Here is a 17,953-nt window from a genome sequence, read left to right as displayed (position 1 = left end):
AGAAGTCTACCTTTGGCACTGTAGGCTAGGTCATATCAATAAGAACAGGATAAACAGGTTGGCTCAAGAAGGAATTCTTGAAGTAGGTGATTGTGAATCACTTCTAACCTGTGAGTCCTATCTTCTTGGTAAAATGACCAAATCACCTTTTACTGAAAAAGGTGAGCGAGCCAGCGAACTCTTGGGTCTGGTACATTCTGATGTATGTGGACCCATGAGCTCAAGTGCAAGAGGTGGATATTTCTACTTCATAACCTTCATAGATGACCTATCGAGGTATGGGTATGTTTATTTAATGAAGCATAAGTCAGAGTCATTTGAAATGTTCAAACTATTTCAAAATATGGTAGAAAAACAAACTGGAAAGTGTATTAAAACTCTTCGATCTGATCGAGGAGGTGAATACCTTTCCAATGATTTTCTGACATATCTTGGGGAGAATAGGATTCTCTCTCAGTGGACTTCTCCTGGAACACCATAACATAATGGTGTATCTGAAAGGAGGAATCGGACCTTGTTGGACATCGTTCGATCCATGATGGGGTTTGCTGGTCTGCCGATCTTTCTCTGGGGATATGCGTTCGAATCGGCTTGTTACCTTCTAAATAGAGTTCCGAGTAAGTCTGTAACCAAAATGCCATATGAGATATGGATAGGACGTAAGCCAGTACTCTCGCACCTTAGGGTTTGGGGGTGTCCGACTTATGTTAAACGTTTAATTACGGACAAGCTTGGACCTAGGCCTAACAAGTGTAATTTTATAGGGTACCCAAAAAAGACCAAAGGGTATTACTTCTACCTAGCTGATGAGCAAAAAGTGTTTGTCAGCCTTAAGATAATTTTTTTGGAAAAGGAGTTCCTTGGTGAAGGGACTGTTGCCTCTAAGATCGAACTTGATGAAGTTCGGCAGGTGAAAAAACCGACACAAGTTGCTGAACCTGAACCGAATTTGGTTAGATCAGATCCGGAGCCCATTATTCAAGCACCCTTAAGGCGATCTGGTAGAGTACCATGTCAACCGGACAGATACTATGGTTTCTTGGTTCGGGACGACGATCCTATCGAACTTGATGAAAACGATGAGGATCCGATCACCTACATGGATGCAATGCAGAGATCCGATTCTGAGAAATGGCCAGAGGCCATGAAATTCGAAATGGAGTCCATGAAGGTCAACGATGTGTTGACATTGGTTGACCCACCCGAAGGAGTAAAACCCATAGAGTGTAAGTGGGTCTTCAAGAGGAAGAGAGGCACAGACAGAAAGGTGGAAACCTATAAAGCCCATCTGGTTGCCAAGGGATATCGTCAACGTTATGGTATAGACTATGACGAGATATTTTCTCCTATGACAATGTTCAAATCCATTCGGATTATGCTTGCGATAGCTGCCCATCTGGACTATGAAATCTGGCAGATGGATGTGAAGACAGCTTTCCTAAATTGAGAGCTGGATTAAGAGGTGTATATGATACAACCTGAAGGATTCGCATCCACAGATGAGTCTAAGGTGTGCAGGCTACAAAGGTCCATTTATGGACTTAAGCAGGCATCACGAAGTTGGAACATATATTTTGATAAGACGATCAAGACGTATGGCTTCGTTAAGAATGGAGAAGAGTCATACATTTATAAGTGGGCTAATGGTCCAGTAGTAGTATTTCTTGTATTATATGTGGATAACATTTTCTTAATCGGGAATGATGTCCCTACATTACAGGGAATAAAGATTTGGCTGTCATCACAGTTCTCCATGAAGGATCTGGGAGAAGCTTCCTACATCGTAGGGATGAGGATCTATAGGGATAGATCAAAAAGATTGCTTGGTTTATCTCAGTCCACGTACATTGATACTATGCTGAAGAGGTTCAGCATGGAGAATTTCAAGAAATACTATCTTCCGATAGGCCATGGAATTTCTCTCTCAAAGAGGGATTGTCCGACAACACCTCAAGAGAGAGAGCGTATGGGTAGGATTCTATATGCTTCGGTAGTGAGATCTATCATGTACGCCATGACATGTACACGACCAGATGTGGCATACTCACTAGGGGTAGTGAGTAGATACCAATCTAATCCAGGTGAGAATCACTAGAAGATTGTTAAAACCATCCTGAAGTATTTAAGAAATACTAAGGATCAGTGGCAAGTTTATGGTGAATCAAACTTGAGACTTATAGGGTTTACAGACTCTAGTTTCCAGTCTGATCACAATGACAGCAAAAATATGTTGGAATTTATTTTTATCCTTAATGGTGGGGCTATCTGCTGGAAAAATTTCAAGCAGCACACAGTGGCTGATTCAGTTTGCGAGGCAGAGTATGTCGCCGCATCAAATGCTGCCAAAGAAGCGGTGTGGCTGAGAAAATTCATCACCGAGCTTGGAGTAGCACCCTCCTTTGTTGGTCCAGTTCTGCTCTACTGTGATAGCTCTGGAGCCATTGCTCAAGTGAAGAAACCAAAGGCACACCAGCAGACGAAGCATATTCTGTGCCGCTACCATCTCATCTGAAAAATTATGGATCGAGGTGACGTCGATCTTCAAAAGATCGACGGGAAGGAGAACCTGGCTGACCCATTCACTAAAGCCATTATGGTGAAGGAGTTCGACAACTACAAGTCGAAGATGGGTATTAGATACTACACCGATTGGCTTTAGGCTAAGTGGGAGATTATTGGAAATAATGTCCCAAAGTCAATCGTCAGCCTGTTGACGGTTGTGCTCATTTTTATATTTGTACATGAATTATGAATTAATAAAAATTATTTTGATATTTTTCATCACAAAATATTTCATCTTCTAATGAACTCCTATGTTGTGGTGAAGTCTTTAAACTATTTAGACTCGACAAAGAAGGATTTATCGTTTAGTCCTTAAATCTGTTCGCGATCAAATGATACGTTGTTACCAAGGACGACAATATTTATCAAGCATAGGTCGTTGTGTGCCATATAGGTTGGTTGTCCTCTTAACCAATGAGTGTGGAGACACTGGTATGGCATACAGGTGAGATGTAAGGGTACATCTGCACTGAACGTGATCGACTCCGGAGCTATTTCTGCTGTCAAAATTTGCTCCGATAGAATATAGGTATCAATATCCCTCCGACCTGAGACCGCCACTGTGACTTGCAAGCAACTCACTGCACTTAGGCACTGGACTACCTGAATTTTTAATTCAGTGACGGAAGGCTACTGGGTGTAGTCAAGTACTTGACTTATCGGTGCATGTGTCAAGATGGGATTGACCACTCCAGTTTAGGAGCTGTGTACAGTCGTATTTCAATTTAGCAAAATCTTGATCAGGGTAGTCCTTGTGAGGAGTCACAGGACTGTTTGAGTTGAGCACGATTCGGATGATCTGATCAGGGTTGACAGTTTAACCCTGAGTCATCCTAAATACAGGGGTCAAAAGGATGAATTATATAGTAACCATATTCATGTAGGTTCTGAGTGTTGTGATTGCGACTCTTCGATCTATCTGGACGTCGGGTACTATTGCTAGATGGTCACTTTGATTAGTACAGGAATTGGTTCCTGTGCAACCGGCTTAAGTTCGAACCTGCGGGGTCACACACATTAGAGGTTCCTATCTGATCTGATGGCTATATAGAATCTTACATGTTTGGGACTTAGTGATCGAGAATCAGGATTCTCTGATCATGAGTTCCACACATTATGGATACCGGGGTCAAGAGTCCCACTGGTTGGGACTTTTCGATCAGGGTTACATATCGATGAATTCTGATGCCTGATTGCCCATCGAATTTGGATTCAGTATTTATGAGAGGTTTAATTAGTGATTCGTTCACTAATTAACTCAATTTGATTGAGTAATTATTTTTGGATCAAGTCCAATTGAATTGGATTCAGTTGGGTTTGACCCGATTAGGTTAAGAGTTGACCTAATCTCGAGATGGTTTGGTCCCTGATTTGATCAGGGGTTGGGCTTAATCAATTCTTGATTTGATTAGGATTTTATTAAGCCTAATTAAGTCTAATTTAGTTGGATTTAAATTAGTCTAATTGGACCTAACTTATTTGATTCAATTAGGTTGGTTTAAATAATTAAACCACCTTGACCCAATCTCCATGCGCCACCTCACTTCCATTGCACCCATTTGAATTCATGAGAAGGAACTTCTCATGAAATTTTTTCTCATGCCAAGCCCTCTCCACGTTCCACTTTAATGTGCCATATGAATGGATAAGGATGATTGGTTGGCCATTCAAATTCAAAATAAAGTTTGAATTTGAATGGGCAATCAATCTTTGCACCTTATCTCTTTTTTTTACGCCCCATTTATTACATGAGAAAAGATTTCTCATGAAATTACTCCATGCATAATTTAAGCCACGCCTCATGCCTTTAGTGGATAAGGGATGAGTTGGTGTCCATTTGAATTCAAAATTTGATTTGAATTCAAATATGCAATTACTCATCTTTATCCTTTCTTTTGGATAAGACGTTTGACGTTGTTATAAAAGGAGGAGAAGAGTGGGGCGTGCAAGAAGAAGATTTTTGGAGAAAAATTCTAGGATGTGAGAAGTCTTGTGCGTGAGAAGGAAGTCCATATCCTTCCAAAAGAAAAAGAAAGAAAAGAAAGAAAAGTGGGTGCAAGGTTTTCGGTGAGTTCCCTAGAGTTTTAGCCTGGGGTTCGGGAAGTGAGAAAGTGAGCTACGAGTATCGTGAGCCACAAAATCTCTGAGAGATCTTCAACATCCTCTCAAGCATGTCTGTTGATAATTTGAAATATCTAAAGAATCGACAGACATCGATCGAAAGAGTTCGATCAGCATCGACCGTCAAAAGGGCTCTATAATGAGCTAGCACTCGTGAGGAGTCGATCAGATCGAAAGTTTCGTGTGGACGATCCGTAGAGGTCAGACATATTATGTGGCTACGTCATGATGATCAGACTCTCCCGACGGTGATCTGATTACGGCGATCTACTACCCGCACAAAGGTATTGTGTTCTGAACATATTATAATAAAGTATTTATTGTTCAAATTCGTATTTCAAATTTAAATGCATGCATGCTATATATCATATTTAGATTCTAGTGTTGGTAAATTTATGTTAATTAATTAGATTAATTAATATTTTTTCACTGTAAAATCATGATTTGAAAAAGTTTTAAAATTACCATTTTACCCCTGCACTGAATTTTTCCACAATAAGATTGCTGTTATTTGGCACACCATAACTTAATCTTCTAGCCATATGGAGCCTTGAGGTATATATTGACTGCAGTAGATTTATTGTAGGAATAGGATGTGCACCTAAATGAGATCTATCGATCTTAGTAATTTAGAAGTAGTCCTATGTGATTTATAAAATTGAGTTTGGAAGACCTTGATCAGGATAGTGTGAATGATAGAAAAGAATTTTTATTAGATTTCATAAATAAACTTAAATCGAATAAATTTTACATATGATGAATTTGATGAATTTTTCATAACCTCCATTTTATCGGACTTACGACAGAAGAACTGAATCATATGGTAACTACACCTAGAGGTTTATCTTTCTATTATGCTAGATTACCACTACATGCTGCTAGGCATCACTGATAGATTGTAGGACCAATGAAAATTATATTAATGATCAATAATTTTTGATTTGTGAGTTAAATCATTCCAATCCATTAAAGAAATTTCAATGATATTTTGATGGAGATCTAAATGTCTCACTACTATACAGAATAGAATCTATGGAGTCATACATAAAAAAGATCTTGACTGATTGAAAAGAGTCCCATCTGACTGGAACTCTAGAGTCCACTAGACTAGGACACTATCAAATCGCAAGTGATCTTAATTATCAATTTGATTGATGATTGGACTTAAATATAAAAGTTATATTAGACTTGCTAAAGTTGTAAATTATAGGAGGACAAATTATAATTATTGTAAATTATTTGATTTGATCAAATATGTGGATTGGTCCTAATCAAATTAAATCAGATTTAATTTGATTGGTTTTGTTTGAGTTTAATTCAAATTAGGTATCATAAGTCTAATGAGATTAGACGTAATGAACACTTGACTCAAACCTATCTAGATTAGGTTTAACCTAATTTTTATCCATGTTTGATTTAGATAGCATCATAGTCAAATTAAATCAGATTTAATTGATTAGATATGATTTTAATTTGATTTGGATTGAGTTTCATTAGTCTAATGAGATTGGACTTAATCTAATCTAGATTGGATTCCAACTAACACTTGGACTTGGACTAGTCCTCGACCAAATCAAACAAGGATCAAATCCCCACGCCCCACATGGATCCATGCCCATGAGGGGATGCCCAAAAGCCTTCTCCACGTTATTCTTTGGCATGAATAAAGGATTTGAGGTGCCATATTTTTAGGAGATCAAAAGAAGGGGCAGCAACTTTTAAAGAGAGACCTAACCTACTTAAACTTATCTCCTATCAAAACCCTAACTAACTTGGGGTTTAAATTGAGGGGATAATTGGGGGCGCCTAACCAAGAGATGAGATTTGCTTGTGGATTCCCCATATGTTGGAGTTTGGCATAGAGAAAAAGATGGATGCCCAAGGTTCTAGCATGGAGTTGTTCAACGTGAGAAAAAGAACGTGCCTTCTCTTCTTATCCCTTCTTTCTTACAACCAGGTTGTTGGTTGTTGAAGGTAATTATTTTTTCTTCTCTTGTCTAAGAGTTAGACATAAATATAATCAAATTTGATTGGATTTTTTTCTCTTCTTCTTGGTCCATGCGATGGACACAAAAGGTTCTCCTCTCCTTTTCCTAGATCTAGTCCAAGGTTGGATAAGAAAAAAGAAGAAAGAGATTTATCTCTTATCTTTCTTAAGAGATTTTGATTTTCTCTTAGAAGAAAAAAATAAAAAAAAATTAGATAAGATCTGATTTTCTTATCCTCCTATAGATATGATTGATTCTCTTGAGAAGAGAATCAAAAGATCAAGCTGATTTGACAATCCAAGAAACGATCTCTACAAAGAAGTTAGCACTTTGGTGAGATGTCTTTCTGATTAGATCAATCTCGGTGGATATCTGTAGAGACTGAATATGTATGTGGTTCTGTAGGAATTCACCAAATTATCACGAACCATCGGATCGTAGTGAAGATCTACCCGCGCAAAAGTAAAGGCCTAACTCTGAATTTGTTTTATTTTTCAGCATCTTAATTTCAGCACGTAAACATTCCTGACATGTATAAATTAGATCTATATTTTATGCATGTTAGATTTAAAATTATTTTAAATCTAGATCAAGTTCAGTTTTGCTGTAATCTGATTTTTGCATGCATATTCCGGATGTGCGACATCCTACATACAATAATTCATACATCTCATATATGATAAATAATCAGATCTAAAAACTAATTTTTTAGTTTTAAATTAATAATCACATATCTTATATATGATTTAAATTAGATCTAAAATGTTCAATATTGACATAGGACCACCTTTTCAACATAAAGGGGTAAACTTTATGCCATGACAACCTTATTTCATATAATATCGAACAAATCATGATATATCACATCTAAAAATATTCATACATCTTATACATGAATAAAAATTAGATCTAAATTTTTAAAAATACTTTTCAAAATATCCAACATCGATATAGAACAACCTTTATAGCATAAGGGGTAAACCTTATGCTAGGATAATCTTATATCATCCCAATGTCGAATCTATATTTGATTAATTTTAGATCTGATTTAGAAATCAAATCTCATCTTATTCTCAAATATAAATTCTGGCTCTGATACCACTATTGAATTTTAGATATTTTACATGTAGATTTCAAATAATTTTGAAAAAAAGTAGCAGAAGATAAGATTAAATCATATTTAATCCTATGCACATATGGATCTAAATCAAACACCTATAGATCTAGTTCATATGATGATAAAAAGATAAAAAGTATCAGATTTCAGAGAATAAAAATAATTTTATGATCAAATCACATACCTGAAATGTTAAACTCCTTTTTCAGATCTGGATCTAAGGACGTCTTTAGGTTTGAAGTAGTCGCACACGCATCCGACCTCTAACGATATCCACACAAGATCTCATATGATCGAAGGCTTTTTTATCTTTCTAGGGTGCTAGCTCTCTTATAGAGATTACTTTCTTGATGGTTGATTAGATCATCTTCAATCTTGAGACTCTCTCAAAGAAGAGAAGACTAGGAGGAAGAAGATTAGGAAGAAGAAACTATGAGAATCCTTTCTCCCTTTTTCTTCTCTCTTCTCTCTATGATCCCATGCCCAAAAGGAGTCCCACACTCAAAACCCATGCCCAAAACTGATCTAATATCAGGTCTTACATCTTAAAGCCCCTCTTTAAATAGGGATCCAAGTAGTTAGGGTAAGACTAGGTTTTGACAAGATCAAACCTAATCAAACTAGGACTCCAACTTTGATCCAATCAAAATCAGATCAAATCAAATTTGATCCTTATCAAAAAAAGAGAAAAAGAGAGTATGGAGAGGGGTTAGGCATGGTCCTTTGGTGGCACAAAAACCAAGGGGGGACCCCTTTTTAGGCTGAATATGGATGGTGCAAGGAGAGCAAATCCTAGTCCAACTGAGATTATTTTAAGGGCTAATTTAAATCTAATTTAATCCTAACCAATTTAGGATTAGGTTGCAATCAAATTAAGTTAATTCTTAGTCTAATTAAGAACTAATTAATTTTGAATTAAATTTTAATCTAATTAAAAAATTGATTAAATCAAGTTCAGTCAAACAAGAATTGATCTCCTTATATACTTAGTTATCTCATAATCCAATTAGTTTGATCTAATCAAATCCAAACTAAATCAAATTAAATCTAATTTAATTAGATCTAATTTGAATCTCAAAGCTCAATCAGATTGAGTCAGACAATAATCTAATTGCTAATTGATCCTCCTATAATTCACTAACACTTAGCAAATTAGTTAATAGCAACTTTTGCATTATCAATTATATTGATAATTAAATCCTATTATATTCATAATCACAACTCAATATCTGATCAGTCAAGAATCTCTTTTGTATGTAACTCTATAGGCTATGTTCTATCTGGTAGTGAGATATACTGTTGCCCAAATATGAAGCCCAAAAAGGGGGTGAATTGATCTTTTTAAAATTTTGTGATTAGTGCACTCAAATAATGTGCTATACTTTTGAGTGAAGTGAATTGATTATCTAAGAAAATAAATCAACCAAAATAACAAGTAAGTAAGTATAAAGTATAATAATGAATAAAGAGATGCAAGTACAACAAACATAAGAGATTTATAGTGGTTTGGTCCAATTTGTACCTACATCTACTTCTCAAGTTCTACTTGGAAATTCAATTCACTAAAAGGATTACAAGATACAAAACATCGGATAACATCCACCCTTGCTATCTAAATAAGAATACTTATTTTTCAGATACAAGCCAACCCACACACACTCGATTTTAAGTTCGGATCAATCTATTGAGTTTTGAAACCCTCCAAAACTCAAAACCCAAAATACAATAAAAGTGAATAGTGTACAAAATTTTAGCATAATAGCCCCTTAAATGAGCACAATAAATATAATAAAAATATAATACTTAAGAAGAAGAAGTCTTTGCTGAACATCCTCAATTGATTGCACACTTGAATGTTGCTGGAGAGTGGTTGGTGAACTGATTAAATACTTCTTTCCTTTCTTTTTAGGATTTCTTTCACTTTCACGAATGTGAGCTTGAATGCATGAATCTTAGTTGATTTTTCATCTCTAAAGAGATTTATAGCCTCATTTAGATTGAGAGTTCTTAGTATCGGTTAAAAGCGTTGGAGAGTGTTTAATGCACATTAAATCACCAAAAATAGACTAAAATTAGCCATTACAGGTTCGCTAGAAGGAACGTCCCATGGGTCATCCCACTACGACTAAAAGGCCCAAGGATCGCCTCATTTGGCTAGTCTGAAAAACAGACTCTCTATTTTGGTCTCAAGGCTCAGGGGTCATCCCATTGCGTGCCACAAGCCAAAAACAGAGTGTGCCGGCTATCCAATAAGGGATGACCCAGTTGGATCGTTCCATTTTTTTCAACCCATTTTTCATACATTTAAGTTCGAAACATATCAGAACACTATCAAATACTCTTAAATAAATTTAAATCAATTTGACACTTTCAAAAGCTTTAACTTGCAGAAACATCAACTTTGACACACTTATGAGCTTTTTAAACTCAATATTTTGGACTACCTGAAACATCACTAAAATATTCTTCAAGAACAAAAATTCATTAGTAGTCCCCTCAAATAGTTTGTGATCATCAAAATCAATTTTTGGAGCAACAATCTCCTCTTTTTTAATAATGACTAAATATTTGAGTGTTCATAAAAAAGATCCATAAAGCTCAAGGGATTGAGTTTGTGAAGCACTTGTAGAACATGCCAAAGATTAAGCATATTATGAGATAGATATTTTCAACAAGTTGTAATCTTTTAAATCATTTTGTTAAAATTATTTGTGAAGGTATTAAAATTTTTCAAAAATTATTTCTAACCAGCAAAATTTTTTTCTTTCTTATATGAAAAAGATGAAAATAACTATTTTGATCATTTTGAAAAAATTCTCTCCCTTTCTTATATAAAAAGTGGTCAAGTTGCAAAAACTTTTCTTATATTTATTATCAGAGTGAAAATGGTTCATAAAAAAAAAAATTTTCTCTTCCTTATTTTTAATGTCAGAATAATATGTATATAAAAAGAATCTTTCTTTTTCTCTTCCTTATTTTGGTATCAAAGCAAAGATAAAAGTATTAGAGCAAGAATCAAAAATAGAGTATCAGAGTATTTTGCAAATAGATATATCAGAGCATTTTGATATCAAGACAAAGATAAAAGTACAGAGCGAGAATCAAAAATAGATATATTAGAGTATTTTGCAAAAATATCAAAATGAAAGTAAAGATAGACGTATCAGAGCAAAAAATGGATGTATTAGAGCAAAATTCAAGAAAATTGTAGAAATTCAAGATGGACTACCTTCTCCTCTTTTTGACATCATCAAAAATGAACTAGAGAGAGTAAGATTTTTAATGAGCTATGATGGTACATCAGGTATTAGAAAATTTTAAATGTAATAGACAATCAATCATTCACATATAGACAAAAGTTGGCCATACAAAGTGGTGATAATAGATAACCTCATACATTAATTACAATAAAATAAGAGTTACAAGAGTCAAGTACATTCATTCATTACAATGATCAAGTCATAATATATATCTATGAGCATAAGGCTCTCATATATTCAACTACTAAAAAAAATACAACAACTAAGCATATGTAACCTAAAACTGCTAATACAAAATGATCAGATCTGGGAGCATGGGTATCGAGCTCAAGATCATAACAACTGAAATAGAATCAGTCTCGACCTCGATGGATGGTTTGATTCGAGTAGAAGATATCAGAGGATGGAAGGCGATAGGCTGAATAAAAGTGGGCTCACTGGATACGGAGGGTCTAAACTGGCGCTGAGTCCTAATGGTATCTAGCTGGGACAGGACTCCTCTCACTAAAACTCTGAATCTCTCAAGATCAGAGGAAATAAAGTCCCTCAAGTCTCTAATATCAACCCAGATTAGCTCAAGTGTCGATCGAAGTAGGCTATGGAGTCTCTCAACCTCTCGAGCTAGATCAACTAACTGAGGTGAAGAGCTGCTCAATGTGCTCGCTCCTGCTGATAGTGAATCCAGTATCAGTCTGATCTTCCTCTCAATATCAAAGAACCTGCACTAAACCTGAGCATGGAGCTCTCTACACTCTCCAGTCTGGAGCTCAGGTCAGATAAAAGCTATACTAATGAGAAAATGTGTGGCACTACTGAGAGTCTGAGGAAGAGACAGAGAAAGAACTCGACTGAGGCGAATGATACTACTGTTGCTGCTACACCTGCTGGAGGATCTGCTGCTGATACTGCTGAAACTGATAGAGCTGCTGAAGGATCTGCTCCTGGAACTACTGCTGCTGGATGGAGAGAATACTGCTACTCGCTCAGCTAACAGTCCCATCTCATTCTCCCCCATACTAAAAGAAAATGGCACGGCACGGCACGGCTCGTAGATGGGAGTGCACTGACTGAGGGACTTTCCTCAAGCTCGATACAAAGTGAACATCAGGACTCTGCCTAGGCTCAGGTGGTGATGAGGGACCCTCCCCCTCAGCACGCTCCTCCTCCTCGACTGCAGCTCCTCGTCTCTTGGTCAACGACCATCCACTCTGATAAATCCATGCATCGAAGGGAGTGGTTGTTGTAGGTGTCAGGATTCGATATTCTGTAAACAACCTCTTCCTCAAAGCTCACTCCAAACTCCCTAAATATCACTGTAAGAGCCATACCATAGAGCAAGAGAGTCTTGGATCTGTTCAAGGCCTCCCTTATGGTGTCAATTATCGGGAATAGCAAATTTAGTGGAGATTCAAAAACTACATGATGCATCAAACAGATGTCTCGACCAGTCATCAAATCATATCTACCCCCTTTGGAGAAGAAAATCCTAAAAATCATGTGGTGGAGTAATCTCATCTCCACACTCAAATCTTTAGCCTCAATTTTCATGAACCGCTCCACATCATCTCTCCCTAAAATAGTCCTGAGCCCATCCTCCTTCCTAGGAAGCTCATCAAGACAACTTCCTCCACGGGGCATTTGAAGTATTCTTCTCAACCTAGCAGCATTTAGGACAATCTCGATACTTTTTACAGATATCTTAGAATTCCATCAAAAATACTATGTTTGAATAAAACTCCTTAACCAGGTCAATGTATACAGGCTCAGACAGACTGCAGAAGAATCTCCATCCTTGTTTGATTAATTTTTCACCAATACTAAATCTATCACTTCTTAAGAACCGAAAATCAACATTTCTTCTCAAGACAACCTTTCTTGTAGATAGAGGGATCTTACTTGGGGTTATGGGAGGAGAGGCTAGAACTAAAACTTGAGCAGTCTTCTTTCTTCAGCCTCCAAAGACCTCACTGACTTCCTTCTCTGTGGCAACCGCATCTTAGGGGCCATTGTCCCAATGGGAGCAAAAGAACCAATCAAGAGAATAGAGGAGGGTGAAGGATGGATGGAAATGAAGAGAAGTAAGGGATTTTGAGGTGATTGTCTTGGATTTTGGAGATTAGAGCTTAAGGTCTTGATGGAGAGCAAGAAGGAGAGGGTTTTGATCAAAGATATGCCGAGAGGATGTGTTTACCCTAGATTTTGAGGTAGAAATCAAAAAATTTTGGATGGATAAAGGGATGAATTTAGGAGATTATAGCCAGTGGAGAGTTTGGAGAAAGGTTTCGATATGGGACGAGAAGAGGAGGAAGAAGCACAGTAATTGAGTCATCCCACTTAGGTTTTAAGAGAGAAATTTAAATGGGTCGGCTCACACAAAATCCATTTACCCGATCAAATAGGATGCCCTATGAGATGCCCCATCCAGATAAACATCAGGTGATATAAAAATAATTTAAAAAAGAGAAAAATTAAAAAAAAAATTGAAAAGGCTTATATCGACTTGAGATGATCATAAAGAGTCTAGATAAATTTCGGTATGATTTTTGATGAAGTATCTCAATGGAAAAAAAAATCCGAGATTATATCTGAATGACAATAATGATTTTTTTAATTGATTTAAAATAATCTAAAAAAAAATAGATACCTCCCAAAATTAAGATGATGATGTCAAGAGATTTTGGATAGATTTTGAGAGTAAAATTATAATGAAGATCAAGCAAAAGGATCTAAGTTGTCCAATTCCTTTCTAATTTCATAAAATTTATTTTCATTTAATACTTTGATAAAAATATCAGCTAATTGATTTTCAGTATTTATGTATTCAAGTGCTACATCATTATTTTAAATATATTCTCTTATAAAATGATGTCTAATTTCAATGTGTTTTGACTTATAGTATTGAATTGGATTTTTGATCAAATTAATGGCACTAGGTTATCATATCTTATGGAATATTTTTAAGTTCAATTTCAAAATCTATGAGCTGTTGCTTAATCTACAAAATTTGAGCACAGTAATTTTCAGCTGCAATATACTCGACCTCGATCGTAGACAATGCTATCAAATTTTACTCCTTGCTAAACCAAGAGATTAAGTTCACTTCTAGAAATTAACAAGTTCCACTAGTACTTTTTTATTTAATCTACATCCAGCAAAGTCTGCATCTGAGTAGCCTATTAAGTCCATAGAATATTATTTTGAAAATCAAAGTCCTAGGTTTTGCATTCCTTTTAAGTATTTGAAAATTTTTTTGATAGCATTTAAGTGAGATTCCTTAGGATTTGACGATATCTAGTACACATACATACACTAACATTATATCAATCTACTAGCAGTAAGATATAACAAAGAGCCTATCATGCCTTATAAAGCTTTGAATCAATATTTTTATCATGTTCATCTTTATCTAATTTATAGGAAGGGGTCATAGGTGTACTTAATTTTTGGAGCTCTCTATTTCAAATTTTTTTAATAGTTCTCTTATGTACTTACTTTGGGTGATGGAGATCTCTTCCTTCATTTGCTTGATCTGGAGTCCAAAAGAAAGTGAGTTCTCCTATCATACTCATCTCCAAGTCTCCTACATGAGCTTGGCAAATTCTTGACACAAAGCTTCATTAGTAGATCCAAATATAATATCATCAACATATATTTGTATAACTTGAATTTCTTCATCTTTTTTTTTATAAAAAGAGTTGTATCTATTTTTCCTCTTAAAAAACTATTTTCTAGTAAGAACTTACATAATCTTTTATATCAAGCCCTAGGAGTTTATTTTAAATCATACAATATTTTGTTTAACTTAAATACATAATTTAGATATTCATGATTTTCAAAGCCTGGGGGTTGCTCTACATATACTTTTTCAGTAATATAACTATTTAGAAAAGTACTTTTAACATCCATTTGAAATAATTTAAAGTTTATGAAACATACAAAAGCAAGCAGCATTCTTATGGCTTCTAGTCTAGCAACAGGTGTAAATATTTCATCAAAATAATTTTTTCTTATTGATTATATCCTTTAACAACTAATCTTGCTTTATTTCTGATTACATTACCATCTTCATCTAATTTATTCTCATATACCCATTTTGTTTTGATTATTGGATGATTTTTAGGTCTAGCAATAAGAGTCCATGCATTATTTCTTTAAATTAATTTAGCTCTTCTTATATGGTAATTATCCAGTTATGGTCTTTTTCAGCTTCATTATTGTTTTAGGTTTCAAGTATGAAACAAAAGTTACATAATTACATACATCTCTAAGAGAAGATCTAATTCTTACCCCTTATCGAATCATCAATGATTAATTCTTGGGGATGATTGTGAACATACCTCCATTCTCTTGAAAGATTACTTATATCTTAGGTTGTTCTTGAATATTTTGATCATTGATGCTTTCATCCTCATGTTTTTCTTCTAATGTTCTTCGTTTCGCTCATTGAGTCATTTATGATGAGCTCTTTCATTCCTTCTTCTATGATACCTGCATCATCAGTATCTTCTCTCTTCTTTGATGGAAGATCATTAGCTTCATCAAAAACTATATGAATTGACTCTTTCACTACTAGTATTCTTTTATTAAATACCCTAAAAGCTTTGCTAGAAATGAATAGCTAAGAAAGATAGCTTCATCAGATTTAGCATCAAATTTATCTAAGCTATCTTTGCCATTATTTAAAATAAAATAGCGACAATCAAAAATATGAAAATATCCTATGTTAGATTTTCTACCTTTCATAATTCATATGGTGTTTCTTTAAAAATAATCTTATTAAAGCATAGTTTAAGATGTAGTATGCTGTGTTGATTGCTTTTGTCTAAAAATATTTTGAGAGCTTGCTCTCACAAGCATGATACGAGCCATTTTTTCAAGATCCTATTTTTTCTCTCTACTACTCCATTTTATTGTGCTGTTCTAGGTGCTGAAAAATTATGATCTATATCTTTTCATCATAAAATTTTTCAAAATCTTTATTTTCAAATTCAGTGCTATGGTCACTAAGAATTAAAATAATTGGTAAATTTTTTTCATTTGAAACCTTTCGACAAAACTTAAAAAATATTGAAAATACTTCATCTTTAGATGCTAAAAATAAAATCTAAGTGAAATGCAAAAAGTTATCAATAATTACAAAACAATATCTTTTACCTCCTAGACTAGTTGTCCTTGTAGGACCAAACAAATCTATATATAAAAGTTTTAAAGTTTAGAAGTTGAAATAATGTTCTTAGATTTAAAAAAAACTCTTGTTTGTTTACCTAATTGACATGCATCACAAATTTTATCTTTGTCAAAATTATTTTTGGAAATCAAAAATCAAATCTTTTTTAATAATTTTAGATAGTGTGTGCATACTAATATGTATAAGCCTACGGTGCCAAAACTAACTAGTCTAATTGATTTTAGTATTCATGGCTGCAAGAAATTAAATTTTTGTATGAAAAGATTATCCAAATCAACCATATAAATATTACCATGTCTATGCCCAATGAATCTAGTACTATTATCAAAAGGACTAGTTACAATGCACATAGATAATTCAAAAATTATTTGTAATCTTTATCACATAATTGACTAATGCTTAAAAGGTTATGCTTGAGACCATCTACAATAACATATTTTCAATACAAGTAGAGGGAGTGATACCAATGTTACTAATGCCGATAATTTTTTCTTTGCCATTATCTTCAAAGGTGACCATCCTTATATTTTTAGCTTCCAATATGATGAATTGAGATTCATCACCGTCATATGTCTTAAGCATCCACTATCAAGATACCACTTCCATTTTGTCGCTTGGGATGCAAGACACACCTGCACACATAAAGTCAAGTTTTAACTTTAGGTACCCAAGCTAACTTGGATCCTTTGGGTTAGTCACAATAGTTCCTTTTGGAACCCATATTTTTTTAACATTTGTATCAGTAAATTTATTTGATGAGCATGTATAAGCTTTATGTCCTACTTTCATATTTAAAACAAGTAATATTTGACAATTTACTCATGGATACATTAACAAAAATATTTTTAAAAATTTTTATTTTTTAAGAGTATTATAGCCAAGTCTGGCTTTATCATACACAGCTCTTTGACTATCAATAATTATTTGAAGTTTATTTGAACTTAGAGTAAATCTATCAACTATTGATTTCAATTTGGTTACTTTTTCTCTTAGATCCTGATTTTTCTTTACAAGAGTTTTGTTTAAGTTTGAAATTTTATTTTTCTTTCAATAGAGTTTGATATTTATTTCTAATTCTTTATTTTTGCTGTCTACTCTTCTTTTTCTTTAGCTAATACTTGCTTTTGCAATTTCAAATTTTTATTTTTCAATCCTAATTTTCTTAGATCATTTAAAAGTTCGTGAAAAACTTCTTATAGTTCATCATAAGAAAATTCATTTTGAGTTTAGGGGTTATCTCATTTTATATACCATAAGGCACATGTTAGCTTCTTCACGAGATTTTCATCTATGGTGGAGTCATCACTATCACTCCATGTAGCCATCATTACTTTTTTTTTTTGAACTTCTTTTAATCTTTTTGAACTGAGGACAGTCCGATTCGAAGTGGCCCAACTTCTTGCATTCATAATAAATGACGGGTTGCTCTTTTTCTATACTTGGCTCCCCCTTAGCTGGTGGTCTTCTCTTGATCCCTTGTCTTCTTTTCTTCATGAAACGTCTGAATTTTTTGGTGATTAATGTCAAGTCCTCATCTTCTTCACTATTTTTTGATTTTTCTGAATCTTCTTCTTCTTGCACTATTATTTTGAGAGCAATTATCTTCTTTCTTGTGGTCTCTTCTTTAGAATGTTGCTTCATTGTCAGCTCGTGAGTCATGAGAGATCCAAGTAGCTCCTCCAAAGGTAGAGTATTTAAGTCTTTGGCTTCTTGAATT

Source organism: Elaeis guineensis, chromosome 4 (genome assembly GCF_000442705.2).
Source record: "Elaeis guineensis isolate ETL-2024a chromosome 4, EG11, whole genome shotgun sequence".
NCBI classification, from domain to species: domain Eukaryota; kingdom Viridiplantae; phylum Streptophyta; class Magnoliopsida; order Arecales; family Arecaceae; genus Elaeis; species Elaeis guineensis.
Note: the sequence above shows the minus strand (reverse complement) of the source record.